An 18,911-nucleotide genomic window follows, 5' to 3' on the forward strand; every position below is an offset into this window, starting at 1 on the left:
AAAACACAAAAAAAAATTGTTGCATTTTTATTTTTCCTTCGGATTAGATTTCTGTCGAATAAATTTTGTCCAAAAAGATAGATATCATCGATTGATCATTTGCCAAATCCAAATCCGAAGTCGAGCCGAGCGAGCGACGACGACGAAAGCGCGAGATGTCTCTTATTTATTGCCTCACTTACCAAGTGGAATAAGTGTTTCTTAATATAATCACTTGAAAGTCACATTCTCCCACCAATGTGGGAGAAATAGTAGGCTTTCCATTTTAGAGTACACTTTCTATTTTAGTGTTTTCTTCTTTATTTTTCCTTCCACTTGATTTCCTCTATTTTCCATTCACACTTTTCATATACTTTGAACCCAAAAATCCCCCACATGAATGGGGAATGGATATTTTTCATAAAAATTTTACGGATAAGTATGTGATCATCAAGCAAAGACTGATTGCATTTGGATAAGTGGGTTTCCCTTTGAACTTTCCGTAGTGAACATACATCGGATGCACTCGGTCAATTGGTAGATTTGATATTTTTTAACCATTAAGATTTAATGTACACCTAGACAACACTTGTCATACAACCAGCCTTTTACCGTTTATGGTTCTCACGGTTTTGTTCTTTTCAGCCATGAACACGTTTCGGTTTCATAAGAGCTTAGAGAATAATCCTTTACTAACATTGTCCCTGAAGCGGCTTCCACTTCACCCTCACATAGGTGATTTCTAAATGTTCAATCCTGTAGATTAAACTATTTGGTTAAATCTGCCAAATTTAGATAATCATTAAAAGACTTTTCACCTTAAGTTTTATCCTTGTTTACTAACCATTAACCATATCATGAGAATGGGTTGGGTAATTGACAATGTTGAACCTGTCAGACACAACTTTTTTTGATCTCCTTGAACCTAGCTCTTGGGATCTCCAGTCTTCTAGGTAGAGTTATCACCATGCTGACTTATCCTAGGCCTTAAACCTATTCCCTTGAATGTCCTTTCCACTCCTTCTCTAGATAGGACATTTGTAAGTGGATCTGATACATTATCCTTTGACTTAACATAGTCAACAACGATAATTCCACTAGACAGAAGTTCCCTAATGGTATTATGTCTCTGTCGTATGTGATGAGATTTACCGTTGTATATAATGCTCCCTGCCCTACCTATCACCGTTTGGCTATCACAGTGTATACATACTGGTGCCACTAGTTTGGGCCAATAAGAAATATCTTCCAAGAAATTTTGGAGCAATTCTGCTTCTCACCGACTTTATCCAATGCGATAAATTTAGATTTCATTATAGAGCGAGCAATACAAGTTTGTTTGGATAATTTCCAAGAGACTGCTCCTCCACCGATAGTAAATACATATCCACTTATGGATTTTACTTCATTCGATCCGGTGATCCAATTTACATCACTATATCCTTCGAGTACTGTGGGATATTTATTATAATACATGGCATAGTATTGAGTGTATTTAAGATACCCTAAAACTCTTTTCATTGCCATTCAATGAGTTTTGTTGGGATTACTCATGTAACGACTCAATTTACTAATAGCACATGTTATGTCTGGTCGTGTACAGTTCATTATATATATTAAACATCCCAATACTCTTGCATACTAAAATTATGAGTCACTTTCACCTTCATTATTTTGAAGTGTAAAACTCACATCCAATGGAGTCGTGGCAATATCGAATTTCATATCCTTGAATTTTTTAAGTACATTTTCGCTATAATGAGACTGTGACAATGACAACCCTTGTGGAGTTCTATGGATTCTTATTCCTAAGATCACATTCGTAACTCCAAGGTCTTTCATATCTAACTTACTCTCGAGCATTTGTTACGTTGCATTTATGTCAGAAATATCTTTACTGATGATCAACATATCATCCACATATAAACAAACAATGACTTGGTGATTCGGAGTGTCTTTAATATAAACACATTTATCACATTCATTTATCTTCAACCCGTTTGCCAACATGGTTTGGTCAAACTTTGCATGCCATTGTTTAGGTGCTTGCTTTAGTCCATACAATGACTTAATAAGCTTACACACCTTATTCTTTTTTTCTGGAACCACAAAACCCTTAGGCTGTTCCATGTAAATTTCTTCCTCCAATTCTCCATTTAGGAATGCGGTTTTCACATCCATTTGATGAATTTCAAGATCATAGACCGCCGCCAAGGCAATTAACATTCGAATCGATGTTATCCTTATTACTGGCGAGTATGTATCAAAGTAATCAAGTCCTTCTTTTTGTTTGAAGCCTTTTACTATAAGTTTTGCCTTGTATTTATCTATAGTATCATCCACCTTTATTTTTCTTTTGAAGATCCATTTATAACCTAAAGGTTTATTTCCTGGAGGAAGATCAATCAATTCCCATGTATAGTTACTTAAGATTGAATCAATCTCACTGTTGACTGCCTCTTTCCAAAAGGATGAGTCTGACAACGACATCACTTCTTTAAATGTTTGAGGCTCATTTTCAAAGAGAAATGTTACAAAATCTTATCCAAATGAAGTAAACATTCTTTGACGTGTACTACGTCTTGGATTCTCTTCATTATGTACATTCTCACTTGGTTCATCTCAAGGCCGTTTAGATCCTCCACTAGACTATTCATGTCTAATTTTATACGGGTAAATGTTTTTAAAAAATTCAGCATTACCTGATTCAATTACCGTATTTTCATTTATATCCAGATATTTGGATTTATGAACCAAAAAACAACATGCTTTACTGCTTTTAGAATATCCTATGAACACACAGTCCACAGTCTTAGGTCCTATCTTAACCTTTTTAGGCATAGGAACTTGGACCTTTGCTAGACACCCCCACACTTTGAAATATTTCAAATTGGGTTTTCTTCCTTTCTATTTTTTATAAGGAATTGATTGTGTCTTACTATGGGGAAATCTATTGAGTATACGGTTGGCTGTAAGGATAACCTCCCCCTATAAATTTTGCGGTAAATCAGAACTTATAAGTAAGATATTCATTATTTTCTTCAAGGTTCAGTTTTTTCTTTCCACAATTCCATTAGATTGAGGTGAATACGGGGTCGTAGTTTGATGGAAGATTCCATTCTCTACACATATTTCGGCAAAGGAAGATTCATATTCTCCACCCCTATCACTTTTTATCATTTTATCTTTTTCTCTAACTGATTTTCTACTTCAGTTTTGTATTGCTTAAACGCATCTATTGTTTCATCCTTACTATTTAGCAAGTAGACATAACAATATCTAGTGTAATCATTAATAAAAGTTATGAAATACTTTTTCCCACCACGTGATGGAGTTGACTTCATATCACAAATGTCAGTGTGTACTAAGTCTAAGGATTGGAATTTCTTTCAACGGACTTATAAGGATGCTTTGTATACTTTGATTCCACACACGTTTGACACTTTGATTTATTGCACTCAAACTTTGGCAAAACCTCTAAGTTAATCAGTTTTCATAACGTTTTGTAATTAATATGGCCTAAACGTTCATGCCACACATTATAAGACTCGATCAAGTAAGAAGAATTTGAACTTTTATTAATTTCAACATTTATTACATTCATCTTATAAAGGCCCTCGGTGAGATAGTCTTTTCCTACATACACTTCTCCTTCGCTAATTATAATTTTTCCAGAAACAGTTACATATTTGAATCCATTCTTGTCTAGAAGTGAAACAGAAATCAAGTTCTTATATAATTCCAAAATATACAAGACATTGTTAAGTGTCAAGACCTTTTCTGGAGTCATTTTCAAGCCTATTTTTCCTGTTCCATCTACCTTAGCCATAGCGGAGTTAGTCATGTAGATCATTTCTTATACTTGAGCTAGAGCGAATGATGAAAACAACTCTTTGTTGGCATAAACATGGAGGGTGGTACCGGAATCTATCCACCACTCGCGAGGATTCCCCACCAAGTTGCATTCTGAAAACATAGCACACAGATCATCACATTCTTTGTTGGACTCAATCATATTTGCTTGGTCCTTTTTCTTGCCTTTCTTAGAGGCACGACAACCCGTGGACTTATGGCCAATCTTGCCACAGTTGAAGCACTTTCCCTTGAATTTCTTCTTAGGTTGATTTCTTCCTTGTTCAACTTTCTTTCCCTTTTTAGAATTGTTTTGGTCATCTTCTACAATATGTGCTCCATTAATTGTAGAATTCCCATTTGACCTTCTTTCGACAGCCTTACTATCCTATTCATTACGCAGTCAGACAATAAGATCATCGACAGTCATCTCCTTGTGTTTATGCTTCAAGTAGTTTTTGAAGTCTTTCCACATATGTGGTAGCTTCTCAATGATCGCTGCTACTTGAAATGCATCATTCACAATTAAACCTACAAAAAAGTTTGTGTGAGTACTAAGAACATTTTTAATTTGTTCAACTAAGGTATTTTTCAAGTATATGCCCTCTGCTAAGAGATCGTGGATTATTACTTGCAATTTCTGCACTTGAGAGACAACGGATTTGCTATCTATCATTTTAAAGTCCAGGAACCTTGCAACAAAGAATTTCTTAATTCTCGCATCCTCTGTCTTGTATTTTTGTTCTAGTGTACCCCACAATTCCTTCGATGTCTTAGTTCCACTGTAAATATTATAGAGGCCGTCTTGGAGACCACTCAAGATATAATTCCTACAAAGGAAGTGCGAGGGTTTCCAAGCCTCTACAATTATGAAACGCTCTATGTTTGAGGTTTCCTTGGGCACCTCAGGAGCATCTTCACTAGTGAACCTTTGAAGACATAGTATTGTGTGGCAGAAGAACATCTTCTGCTGCCATCGCTTAAAGTCAATGCCTGTAAAATTTTTGGGCTTCTTTACAGGTGCCATTAGTTGTGGAGTATTTGCTCGACTTATTGAGGCAATACTAGTTTCCCCCATAGTTGTAGCCGCATCTTGCGTTTGGCTTTCGTTAGTCATTTTTTTTGTCACCACAAGACAATAAAATTTAGTATTTTCAGAATACTACTTATAAAGTTAAGCAACTTTAAACTCTTCTTCTTGTTTCTAGTTAACGATTAAGTTTTTATGACTTTCAATCATCAACCGAGTGATCTTTAACTTGTGATGAAGATTTAATGTCTTCGAATCACTAGTTAAGAACAAACGGAGTAGAAAACTTAAAGCTTTAATCTCCAAAAACAAGCAATGCAGATTCTGCAGTTTATTCCTTATGATTGTGATTGTATGGTGTTCGGGTACAAGAATCTGTATACATGCAACACCAAATTCAACTCTAGTTCAAGTCTAAGACAAGAACACTTTTGAAGTTACTTAACACCTTCAACACTAGATTATGAAAAATCTATCTAAGAAGTGTGTTTATTTTCAGAAAATAGATGAAATAGAATTTGTAAGGCCAAGTCCCTCGACTTCACGGAGTGTCCTCTAAGGAATAATTTCCCTCACTGTACCCAAGGTTATGGAATCTTCCACCCAGGATAAAATGGCCTTCAATCCGAATAATAGCGGTACCTCAAATTGTTGGATTCAACAAACTCACTCAACAGTTTAATTGATCACACAAAATATTTGAAGACAAGAAGAGAGTTTGTCATTTAGAAAATTCATGTCTAAACCTTTGGATGAAAGCAGGTTTATATATCCTTCATATGCCTCTTTTGAAAAGTGACAATGGTTTACTTAAAAGGTGTGACCTTTACTTAAAAGGTGTGACCTTTCCTGAAAAATCATGTTTGTTCATCCAAAGATTGCATCTTTTCCGAACAGGCAGACAATTTCATGAATCAGTGTGTCATTTCATTGAAGGATTCCATCCTTCCGAAGCATCAGTTCGAAACAGTGCATTCCTCAGAAGCATCAGTTTGAAACAGTGCATGCATGCATATAACTGGAGGATCAAAACACAGAAAAAATTTACTACATTTTTATTTTACCTTCGGATTAGATTTCTGTCGAATAAATTTTGTCCAAAAAGATAGATCTCATCGATCGATCATTTGCCAAATCCAAATCCAAGCGAGCGACGACGACGAGGGCGCGAGGCATCTTTTATTTCTTGCCTCACTTACCAAGTGAAATAAGTGTTTCTTAATATAAACACTTGAAAGTCACATTCTCCCACTAATGTGGGAGAAATAGTAGGCTTTCCATTTTAGAGTACACTTTTCATTTTAGTGTTTTCTTCTCTATTTTTCCTTCCACTTGGTTATCTCCATTTTCCATTCACTTTTCATGTACTTTGAACCCAACAGTTTTTAGGTCCCTAATGTATTCAATTTATTTCATCCTTATCTTAAGTTAAAAGTAAATTGACACTTTTTGGAAAGATGTATAAGAATAAGACTTTTACAAAAAAAGAAAAAAAAATCATACATCTGAACTAAATTATCTTTTAAAAGATAATGTATTTTCAATTCAAATTAAAAAAAATGATCTATCTAATTTTTGTTAAATATACTATCCATTTCGTGTAAGCCACATTTAACTATAAAACAAATGTTAATCTCTTGAACAAAAATATGTCCACCCGGTTAGTAAATTTATTGAAATTTTATTTTTAAAATTCAAATGTATCTTCTTTCTTCTAAAAAAACATAATTTTTCTTGCTTTATTTTTTTTAATATCTACATTATACCCAAGACATTTTTCATTTGAAATGGGATGGACAAATTTAATTGCTAACATCCTCTAAAAAATAGGATATGAGCTTCCGAGGCTTTTTTCAATTTCCTTGGATAAGGATACAATAAAATTGAGTCGAAATATATAATCTTAATAAAGTTTTTCTTTTTTTTATTTAAAGTGGTGTAATAATATCTAATATTATTTATTTTTCAAAAAATCTTCGTGCTAGAATCAATACATAAATTTAGATAAAGAAACTATTTTGCACCTTAACAAACATAAAAAAATAATAAAAGGGATGATGATGGAGATACGTGTTGGATCATGATTGGGAAAAGAGAGCGGTAACAATAATATTATTTCTTAAATCGAATCATGAGAGAAATATATATATATATATCAATTTAAATTAGTGTACCTTAAACTTTAACAGAGGAGATGAAGATGAATATCTTATATCCTTCCTGCATATGAAAATGACAAATATTAAATAAAAATAGTCTTTAAAAATGAAGAATAGAAAGTGTAGTAAAAAAATCATGAATAAATCTGATGACATATGAGTGTTTATATAAGAGACAAACAGGTTAAGAATTTGGAACTTCAATCAAATTCAAATATCAAATCAATTAGTTAAAAGAAGATTAGTTTATTATTCTTCCTTATCTCTAATTTTTTTTTCACAATATCTTTATCTTATAGTTTATAATTTCAAATTTTTTTTAAAAGATCGTTTAAAAAGTTGTATGTTTCCAAACATGAAAAGTGAAAGAGTTAGCATTTTATTAGATACTCAACTCATCTAATTGATTTAAATAAAAAAAGAAAAATAAGAGGAGGCATTATTTTTATTTACTATGATATTTTTAAAGAAAAAGATAAATGTCGAAACGTGTGCATTTTAGTCGGATGACGTTTTATGAGGGGCTTTTCATTTTTTTTAATTATGTAATTTTGTTAAAAAAATTATTTAATTATTTATTGATTATTTGTTATAAAAGCTCGTAATCATGTTTTTTAATTTTTTTAATAATAAGTTATACAGTTGTCAATTTTGTGTAGGATTTTGCAGATTTGCAGTACTAAATAATCAACGTGTATCTTTTCATACAAAATTTAAATAATCTATTTTATTATCTAAATAATTTTATAGTAATTATCTTATTGTTTTATTAATTTAGAATTCATAAAAGATTTATTTATAAATTCAAATTTAGAAAGGATATTTTTCTTTCAATTTAAATTTAAAATTAAAAGGGGTAAGTTTATGAAATATTAAGCGTTCATTTAGAACTCTTCAATCTTATATCCTAACTTTAAGATACTAACAATCTTTTTTAAAAATAAATTAATATTTTTTGATTCAAATATTTCTAAATCTTTTATTATAAAATTATTAAGTTTTATCCTAAAAACTGTCATATGACTTCTCAATAGCTTGACACTTTGCTTTTTTCTGGTGCTTTTAGTTTTGATTTTACACACATAAAGATTGACCCAAAAGAACAAATACTTTTCTTATTAAAGCTTAAAACTAACTGGACACAGATCAATGATTTAATGGTGAAGATAGACTGACATGTCTTCAAAGCAACTAATCAACTTTGAAATCACACCATTTTATTATTTTGGTAATAAAAGATAGTTATAGGAATTGTTGGACAATAAAATTTGAAATCGAGAAAATAATTAATTGAGATAGTAAAAATATTGCAATAATCATTTTCGAAAATAAATTCAAGAACTTCGAGCTTGATCTAGAATTTGAACTTGTTTTGTGAATTTAATAAATTTGATCTTGACTTGTATTTGAATTCAAGAGTTTTTGAGCTTGATCTTGAATCTTGCAATCTTGATCTTGAATCTTGATGGACTGGATATTGATTTGTGGATTCGATGAACTTGATCTCGACTTGTACTTAATTCAAGGCCTCTGAGATTGTTCTTAAATCTTGTGGTCTTGATATTGAATGTTGATGAACTAGATCTTGAATGAATGAATTTGTAGAGAAATCTGCGGCGTTTGATCCATGAGCTCTCTCTTGCTTCTTGTTAGAATTGTTGGCCTCTTTCTGAATTATGTATCACGACGCGAACCAGGGTCTGACCGTGACTGGTATCTCAAGTCCACCATGGACCGGATACCACCCCCTTAACCTAACCTCAAGAGCATAATAATAATAATAATAATAATAATAATAATAATAATAATAATAATAATAATAATAATAATAATAACAACAACAACAACAACAACAACAATATTAATAACAATAATAATAACAATAATAATAATAATAATAATAACCATGTGGAAGCCAATTAAACAGTAATGAATGATGAATAGATAATTCTATGAAAACTAAGAGTCAATCAATAACTAACCAACCCACATCTATCCACAATAGCCTCTAAAATCACAATAACATCTAAGTTGGGTAATGCCCCCGACTATGACCAAAAAGAATCCAAAAGTACTGAACCAATAAAGAAGAAATAATAAAATGATAAGGTCTTCCGAAGGATGGAGGCTCACCACTTCATAGTAATTCAATAAACGTGCTAATCCACCTAATGCTGCACAGGGACAACAAGAAAATCTTCGAAACCTACATAATGAAATGATGTAGCATCCTAGGATGGTCAGTGGGATAAGCATTGACATGTAACTCAGGGAAAGAGATAACATAATGTCATGTCCAAAATCAGTCAAAATTATATGCACACATTCATATATACATATTATATAATATATTAAAAGTGTGAAGGGCCTTAGAAATGTTGTTTGATCTTTTTACCCTTCATTAAAAGTCTTTGCTTTAGATAAAATCATCTTTTCACTATTTTTTCTTAATATTTAAGAGTTAAAAATTAATTAAATATATTTATGGTTAAACCTTTCCTTATTAGAAATCATCAAAATTTCAATATTTTTTCCTAATTTAAGAGCTGAAAATTAATTAAAGATATTTATGGTAAAACTTTTCCTTATTAGAAATTATCAAAATTAATAACAACTAATACTTTTTCCATTAGTTTAAGAATTCTAAATCAACTAAATTTGATTTTAAAAAGATTTGAAAAATCTAGAAATAAATATAAAACTATTAGAATAAAAAAAATTTAAGAAGTCCAAGATTTTAAAAAGTTTTAAGTACGTAATAAGAATGTAATCAATAATTATAAAGATTTGACTTTAAAATTAAGAAAAGATTTTAAACATATATATAAAATATGACCATAACACAAATATGATTGAAATTGATGCATCTTGATCCATCGGAACAATGGAAAGATGCACTATATGACAAACACAAAAGTAATGATCCATCAACTACTTGAAACTTCTAATGGATTATTATATTAAAGTATGAAAGCTTTTTTAAAAGTGATTTGAACTTTCACACTTTATTAAAAGTCTGCGCAATAGGTAAAATCATTTAATTTTAAATATTAAATATTACACGTGTGAGGCAAGTGCAGTTAAACTAATATATAGAATGTTGGGATAGGGTAAGGGTCATGAACGTGAGAGTTTAAAATTATTAATATGGATTGTGTATCTTTATCCGTCTTAAGGGCACCCACGGGCTATATGGGTTCAGCTCCCCCTACTGAAAGGATCCCAGCGTATGTTAGTCGCACGAACCAGGAAAATTCGAGGAAGGGCCAGAGCAAGCGATGCTTCAACCATTCCTATATATATATATATATATAATGTATGAACTATGCACACGGTCATAAAGACCCCGACGCCAGGAAACATGATATCCGATATTGGTTCTCTCGGGACCTCCACCTTCACGACAAGCTACACAACCCCCTTTATGCTCAAATTTAAACCCTTTGGCACATAATTCAAACCATTAATCTGAGAGTCATTCATTAAGGCATTTACCACTTGGTATCGTCATACCAATATGCTTGCAATCTAAATTAATCATGCCAAATTAATTTACATAACCAAATTGGACTCACAAGTTCCATTAAAATCCAAACTGTGGCCACTAAGACCATTTTTATATCCATTAATTCATTAATGCAATGCATTGGGTTCAAAAGAAAGCTAAACCATGTAATTTTTCATAATAAAATTAAATTCACAAAGTGGGTTGAGGTTCATGCAATTTCGAGCCAAAATTCATCCAATTTGGAGAAACTCATGTCCCCCATTTCAGCCACTTGAATAATATACCAATTTAGTCTCAAAAACATCAATTTAAAGCATGCGTAATCAATTCCAAACATGGGACAAGTAATTCAATTGGTAACAACCAAAACCCTTCAATCCAATTTCAAAACCCACAATTTAAATCACATGAAAATCCATTAAATCAATTCCCCTAATATAAAATTTAAGTTTAGGAAAGAGAAACATGCTTGAAACACACATGAATTTGAAGTCAATTTGAAGTTTGGAGCCCGGATGATGAATTATCTATGAAACCCTTAAGTTTTATTGATTGGAGAGGTAAAGATGAATTAAGTAGAGTTTGATCTTTGAAAACAGAATAAAAAAGATTCCTTTTATGTTTATAAGTTGTGGAAAGGGTGAAAAGATAAAAAAACCCCTCACCCCTAAGTGAAAAAAATAAAGCTGGATGAAATTTAGTATCAGCATGGCATGACCTTATCGCGGAGGTTATCCTCCGTGCCACACCAATGTCGCAGAGGTTAATCTCCGTAGCACGATGATATCTCCAAGGGACACTGCCTCAAAATTTTAAAATAGCCATGAACGTTTTTAGAAAATTTCAAAACTTTTTCAAATTACCCTTTTAACATCCCTAAATATAATTCAAGTCAAAAATCGATATTACGAACACGGTAGGATTAAAAATAAAATGATTAAAATTTTAAGGGTCTTACATTATGGAACCCCTATTTATAGTTGTAGGAAAGAAAGAGTCATGGTGAAGATTGACTTCTTTTGGCCAATCAGATTTAAGTGAAATGATGACATTTGATTGGGCCTCTGATTTCACTAGGCATGTTGCATCATTTTGACATGTGGCATGGTCCTATTGTCTCCTTACTTGACTTGACATACCACGTCATTTGAAACGTGGCACTCATTTGGGCCTCTAAAATATGATGACATATTGGACTTAGCAAATTGAGCTCATTATTTGCAGTCCAAATCAACGAATTAGCCCAACAGAAATTAGACTTTAATAAAATTTATATTTATTTAAATTTAAATAATTCATCCAATCATATTAATCCATCACATTTTATTTGGACTAATATATTTTAAATTTAATTTGAATAAAATTACGATGACTACAAATGTTCCCTGCTTCAAGACTAGTCGAGTGTATACTTTGGAGACTAGACTTGAACAATGATTTATTTAAACATGATTGCTTCGTTCTTCAAAGATTTTCATATATACGAACACCCTATTTCATTAGTTGAGTATATTTAAAGCCGAACCATGCAATTTACATATTGATATTGCCTCACAAAAACTCTTTTTTTTTAGTAACGATTTTTTTGAAAGAAAAATTGCCATGAATTTCTACACTTAAGACTCATTGCTCAAGCATGATATCCAACTCTAATAATGAATTGCTTAATGATATCCACTTCTACTAGGATATCTTGACTTTGTCCAATTTCAAATAGATTTTGAAACTTTTCACCGCCTTACTTAACTATTTTCAATCAGGAATATAACTCTTTCAATTTGAATTTAGATTGAAGATGGAAAAAACCATCCTACAACTCTATAAAAGGATGTAGGTTTTCCACTTTTTCAATATCAATTTTGGAATTTTCAAGCCATACATAATGCCAAGGTAATTTATTTACTTTCTGCTTTTCTTTTATTTTTTGTCACTTTTTTCATCCAAGCATGATACTAATAGAAAATTCATATCTTATTGTAGGAATGTTGAAATCATAAATGATTTGATGTTCCGCAAACTAGACTTAGAGTCTATAGTATATCTAAAATTTAAACTTAAAATCCTTCAAAATAATTCTAGATATTTTTTTTAATATATCCCTAAATTTTATTATGCTAAAAAATTTTAAATCTGCGTATCTTAGCTAAAATTTTCCTATCTTGAAGTAGGAAGAACAAAATCACAAGTCGTTTGATTTCTGTGAAACTAGACACAAAGATCTATAACATATCCAAAATTTATAATTTAATACCTTGATATTTTTTCAGATGTTATCCCAAAATCAACATTGGATTTTGATGCACCAACAATTTTAGATTTGTACGATGACACCAAAAAAATTATATCTCAATATGGGAGTATCAAAATCATGATCCACTTAATTCCATAGATACCAGAAATATGAGTATATAACATATCAAATATTTGGAATTTAACACCTCCTAAATCGTTCTAGACAAATTATTAAAGCTGGCCATAAATTCTGCCGGCAGAGAATTTCAGACTTGTGTTGCCTCACCAAATAATTTATATCGTGATACAAAAATGTCACCATCAAAAGGTGTTTCGATTGATGGAAACCAGACATTGAGGGCTTCATCCTTTTCAAAACATCTTGTCTCAAACCCATCCAAGTTGGTGATGTATGGTTTTAGAGTTCGAAACGTCCTGACAGGTAACAAACTTTCTTCTACTTGTATTTTTGTTTGTGGTGTCTCGATTTTTTTTCTTTTGTACAATTGAAACAGATAACAATATGCAACAATCGTCTTAAGGTGTGAGATTTTAGCTTCGCCTCCGTACACCTTAAGACCGACCAATTTGGCTTCAAGTTTGGTGACTATGCAAAAATTGATTTAGGGTGCGAGAGTTTAACTTCTACTCCATACACCTTAAGACTAAACAATTTGGCTTCAAGTTTGGTGACTATTCCATACTCATCTTAGGGTTCATGAGTTTACCTTCACCTCCGTGTATCTTAAGACCAACCAATTTGTCTTCAAGTTTGGTGACTATGCAATAATAGGCTTAGGGTGCGAGAGTTTAACTTTGCCTTCATACACCTTAAGGCCGATCAATTTGACTTCAAGTTTGGTGACTATGCAATAATCGGCCTAGGGTGCGAGAGTTTAACTTTGCTTTCGTACACCTTAAGACCAACCAATTTGGCTTCAAAATTGATGACTATGAAATAAATGACTTAAGGTGCGAGAGTTTAAATTCACCTCCGTACACCTTAGGAGCAACCAATTTCAAGTTTGGGACGCTTTACATAAAAAAATCTATTAAAAGGCCAACTTAAGGTGCAAAGGGGCAAACTTTAAGGCATGTGACGAGTCTAAATTGTATAAGATTTTTGTTGCTCGTACTCTATCAAATTTTAGTATAGTTTAAGATATCGTCCCACAGAGAATGAAAAATCTATGCTACAAATTTGTATTATCTTGATTACTATTTGAGAATCAAATTGATGAAAAGAGAGTAATTTCTAAAGCTTTTTAAAAAATATGTAAAGGAATAGTGTTTAAGATTATCTTGTAGAGGAAGTTGGGGGTTGTTGAATTCACTTGGTATGTTTATTACAATAAAATTATTATTTTATTAATTTTTATAAAATTGTAGAATAACTTTCTAGACTTGATTTATGTATTCATGAGAAATAAAAACCCCTTGCGAGTAATCTTTAAATCAATAAACTTACTTGAGACAATCTCTCCGTGAGGATACAGATTGAAAGAAATAAGATAAAGACCCGTCAAATCAACAATCTTATTTGAGTCAATCTCTCTACGAGTATACGAATTGAAACAAATAAGATAGAGGTTATTTAAATCTAAGAAATAGTTCAAAGTAATCCTTCCGTGAGGATAAGGATCAAAAGAAGCAATTTCAAAGATTTGAAATAACAAGTGACTAAAAATTATTATTACTTATATTTATGAAATACTTATAGTATATTTAGTTTTCTTCCTTATGGGAAGCACAACTTAATATAACTATAACTATAATATAAAATATCAAGTAACACTAATTTCTAATACAAGAAATTCAACACTAAGTATTTAACTTTTAAATAAAATTAAGTCATGAAAGAACTAAAATAATATTTATATTATAATATTATACTAAGTTTCTTCAACGCTCCCAACACAAAGAAATTACTCCACTATGGAGAAATTAATAAAGAAAAAAAATTATTCTACAAAAGAAAAAGAAAGAAAAAGTAAACAAGACTAATTCTTATATATTGCTTATGTTGTTGGATGATCAATAACCAAAGAATGCCTCTATTTATAGAAAATTATAATGTTGAATCAACGAAGGCATTCTTTGAAGTGGTGGTTGTGACGGTCACTTGTAACTTCTTTTGAAGACCTTCACTTGTTTCATTCCTTCACTTGACGGGTGTGAGTAAGCTTTTGTAGTGGTGGTTGTGACGGTCACTTGTAACTTCTTCTGAAAACCTCTACTTGTTTCATTCCTTCATTTGACGGGTGTGAGTATGAAATGGTGGTTACACCCGTGAAATTCTCTTATTTCTTTAATAATTTATTTCTTCTCTTGTGTTCTTCTTCCTTTAGAATTTGTCAGAAAATATACAATAATATGATATATTTATTTATATTTATTTAAAATAATTAATATTTAATATATAAAAATATATAAATAAATATATCCATCAAATACCCCCACACTTGAATCTTTGTTTGTTCCCGAGCAAAGGACAAAATAAAACAACAATTAAAATTTTAAGTAATAAAATTATTAGATAAAATAGAGTTTAATAAAGACTACATCATGAGTTCAAATAAATTTAGTCGCAATCATATTCACCTATTGAGAATCAAAATTATAATATTTTCTTTTTTCTCAGTGTGTCTCATCAAATGAAGAGAGATGCCCATAAATCACACAATATATCAATAAAATCGAGAAAAGGGCATAGATAGAAAAAAAAAGTTCTCTCTCTCAACAAAAAAGTATCTCAAGCTACTCGAAGTTCCATAAGCTTGCCTATTATGTAGTTCTCCACTAATATATGAGTCCTCGAGCTGAGATCATGTAGGACTTTAATAAGGTTGGAATGTAGGTTTAGGGATGGATAGAATGTATATGAATAAAAGCGACTCAAATCCTTTATAAGCACCACAACACTTTAGCATTTTAACTTCGTTGCTTTCCTGCTTCTAAAACAAATCAACCTCCATTTTTTTTCTTCATCTTTTTTAGTCCCTCTTTTCATCACTTAATTATTTTTTAAGAAGTAGTTACCAACATTTTTTTTTTGTAAATTTTGTTTTTGATAACCTTTTTTTTTTTTTTGAAAATATTCTTAAAATACCAATAAGCTAAACAAGAATCAACGTTTATTTTTTTTTTACAACTACTTTCCACACTATTTTTGTATTCAATTCTTATCAACTCTAAGGGAATAAAGTGAATGAATAGATGAGAGAACAAAGATTAAATTTAAATTAGAATTTGGCTAATCAATAAAATAAGAGATGATTTATTTAGGCTCAAGGGGATGACGAGGGATAAACATAATTTTGGTAGGTCAATTTTGGCCATGACTCAACAAGAAGGCCTACTTTCATTTCCCAACTGAAAATCTACCTAATATTTCTCCTCAAATCACATTCAAGGCAAGTTCTAGATTTTCAAATAAGCAAGAGAACTGGGCGATATAACCTGACAACACTATACACTTGGGATCAGTAAATATTGTAATTTTAATCACCAATAAACAAATATGAATTTGAAAAGATATTCATATAGCCCATGAAGGATAGTCATTCAATTTATTTTTCAAATTTTTATTATTATAATTTTCTTAAAAAAAAGTGTTTAGTTCAAAATATCACGATCATGGCAAAGAACTAATCAAAGAAATTCATGAAAGTTTATTAATGTAGTTATGCTATAAATTAAATATATATATATATATATATATATATATATATATATATAAAATATATTGCGTAAATATATATATTTCCTATCCCCCTACTTAAATATCATCATGTGTCTGGCAAATAATTTAAAAACAATAGGAGAAAAAAAGTTTTTTTTTCTTTTTCCGAGAGCTTGTGAATTCCACCCCCAATTCTGATTCATTTTTTTTTTTAATTTTTGAAAATTCTGCACAAACATAGCTGACCTACAACATTATAAAGTATTTTCTTCTTTTGGATCATCCAATTTTTCTTGATCCTATCTCGAGAAGAAAAATAACCGTGTATGATAATTCTTATTTTATTTTATATTTTTCACAAGGATCATTCCATGCTTTTTCCTGAAAATCTCCAACAACAAAATTTAAAAAGTTACAATGATAAAAAGAAATTGCAGAATAATGATCAAATATTATTTTTGTGCTTGTAACCTTTTCATTCTCATTTTTCTCAAAATTAATAAATTTATGTGGATTAGAAAAATGGAATATGCATTCGTTACTTGTTGAGTTGAATTTCATCAAACATTTATTGTAATCATGCTTCACTAAATTAGTCTTTTCATTGTGAGCAATATATTTTTTTCATAAGGCTCTTTTATTTCATTAATTATTTCATCGTTACAAGATGCAGTTTCATTTGAAAGTTCACCATTATTATAGGAGTTTACTATGCTTATTAATTCATTTACCTTCATAGTTAAATCCATGGTGGATTTATAATTACTAAAAATTACACAAATACATAACTTATGTTTTCAATATTACAAAACATCCCAACTCCCTAAATATAATACAAAAATCCCAATATATACACAGAATGTTATGTATATGTCGGTTATGTTATGTATATTAATAGGGAGAGAGAGTAAAGTAATTAAAAAGGTGGGAGAGAGTGTAATTACTTCCAAAAGGATTGGTATTTATGTTATTTATACTTATAATTATATACAATTCTTTTATCGATATTCTTAAAGAGAGTATGCATAATTTTTTTCAAATTCAAATTCTCCTCTAGAAATGGTTTACTCTCAATGTGTTGATCCTCTTGTGAATATTGATTGCACTCTGAATTGCAATCATATTCACTAGAATCAATGTACCTGAAAGAACTAGAAACAACGTAAGATCGTTCATAAAAAGAATCAAAGAACTATGAATTATCTGTTTGATATTCATGACCTAGGTGACTGCCTCCACAATATTCACAAGTAATGGATCTTTCACCAATTTTGTTAATTAATTCTTTAAGACTATCCATTCTCCCAGAATTTGAAAAGAATAATGTGTTACTTGTTTGGCATTCAAAGCTTTGGTGATTGCTTCCACAATAGTCACAAATAATAGCTTTGTGACAATATTTTTCTACCAATCTAGTAAAATTTTTACTTGATTGATTGAAATTCAAATTTAAAGTGCATCAAGTGGGTTTACAATGAGATTTTTTTAAAAAAAAAATCTTGCTTCCTACCACTAATTAGGTGCTATAAAATAAAATACATGAAGATAAAAAATAAAAATAATATTTATACATATATTATAATATAATATAAATTAATACAATAATAATAATAATAATAATAACAACAACAACAACAACAATAACAACAAAAATATCTTTAAGTCTTATTTTTGTAAACTTGTCAAGTATTAGAATATAAATTACTTGAAGAAATAGAAAAATAAAATCTCAAAGTAGTAATAAGACAAATAGTTTGAAGTAGATGTTTACTAATCCCCGGCAATGGCGCCAAAAATTTGACGAGTCCAAATTGTATAAGATTTTTGTTGGTCGTACTCTGTCAAATTCTAGTATAGTTTAAAACATCATCCCACAGAGATTGGAAAATCTATGCTACAAATTTGTATTATCTTGATTACTATTTGAGAATCAAATTGATGAAAGGAGAGTAATTTCTAAAGCTTTTTAAAAAATATGTAAAGAAATAGTGTTTAACGATTATCTTGGAGAGGAAGTTGGGGGTTGTTGAATTCACCTGGTATGTTTATTATAATAAAATTATTATTTAATTAATTTCTATAAAATTATAGAATAACTTTCTAGACTTGATTTATGCATTCATGAGGAATAAAGACCCCTTGTGAGTAATCTTCAAATCAATAAACTTACTTGAGACAATCTCTCCGCGAGGATACAGATTGAAAGAAATAAGATAAAGACCCGTCAAATCAACAATCTTATTTGAGTCAATCCCTCCGCGAGGATACGAATTGAAACAAATAAGATAGAGATTATTTAAATCTAAGAAATAGTTCAAAGTGGTCCTTCCGTGAGGATAAAGATCAAAAGAAGCAATTTCAAAGATTTGAAATAACAAGTGACTAAAAATTATTATTACTTATATATTATGAAATACTTATAGTATATTTATTTTTCTTCTTTGTGGGAAGCACAACTTAATATAACTA

The sequence above is a fragment of the Capsicum annuum genome, chromosome 8, assembly GCF_002878395.1.
Source record: "Capsicum annuum cultivar UCD-10X-F1 chromosome 8, UCD10Xv1.1, whole genome shotgun sequence".
Taxonomy (NCBI): Eukaryota; Viridiplantae; Streptophyta; class Magnoliopsida; order Solanales; family Solanaceae; genus Capsicum; species Capsicum annuum.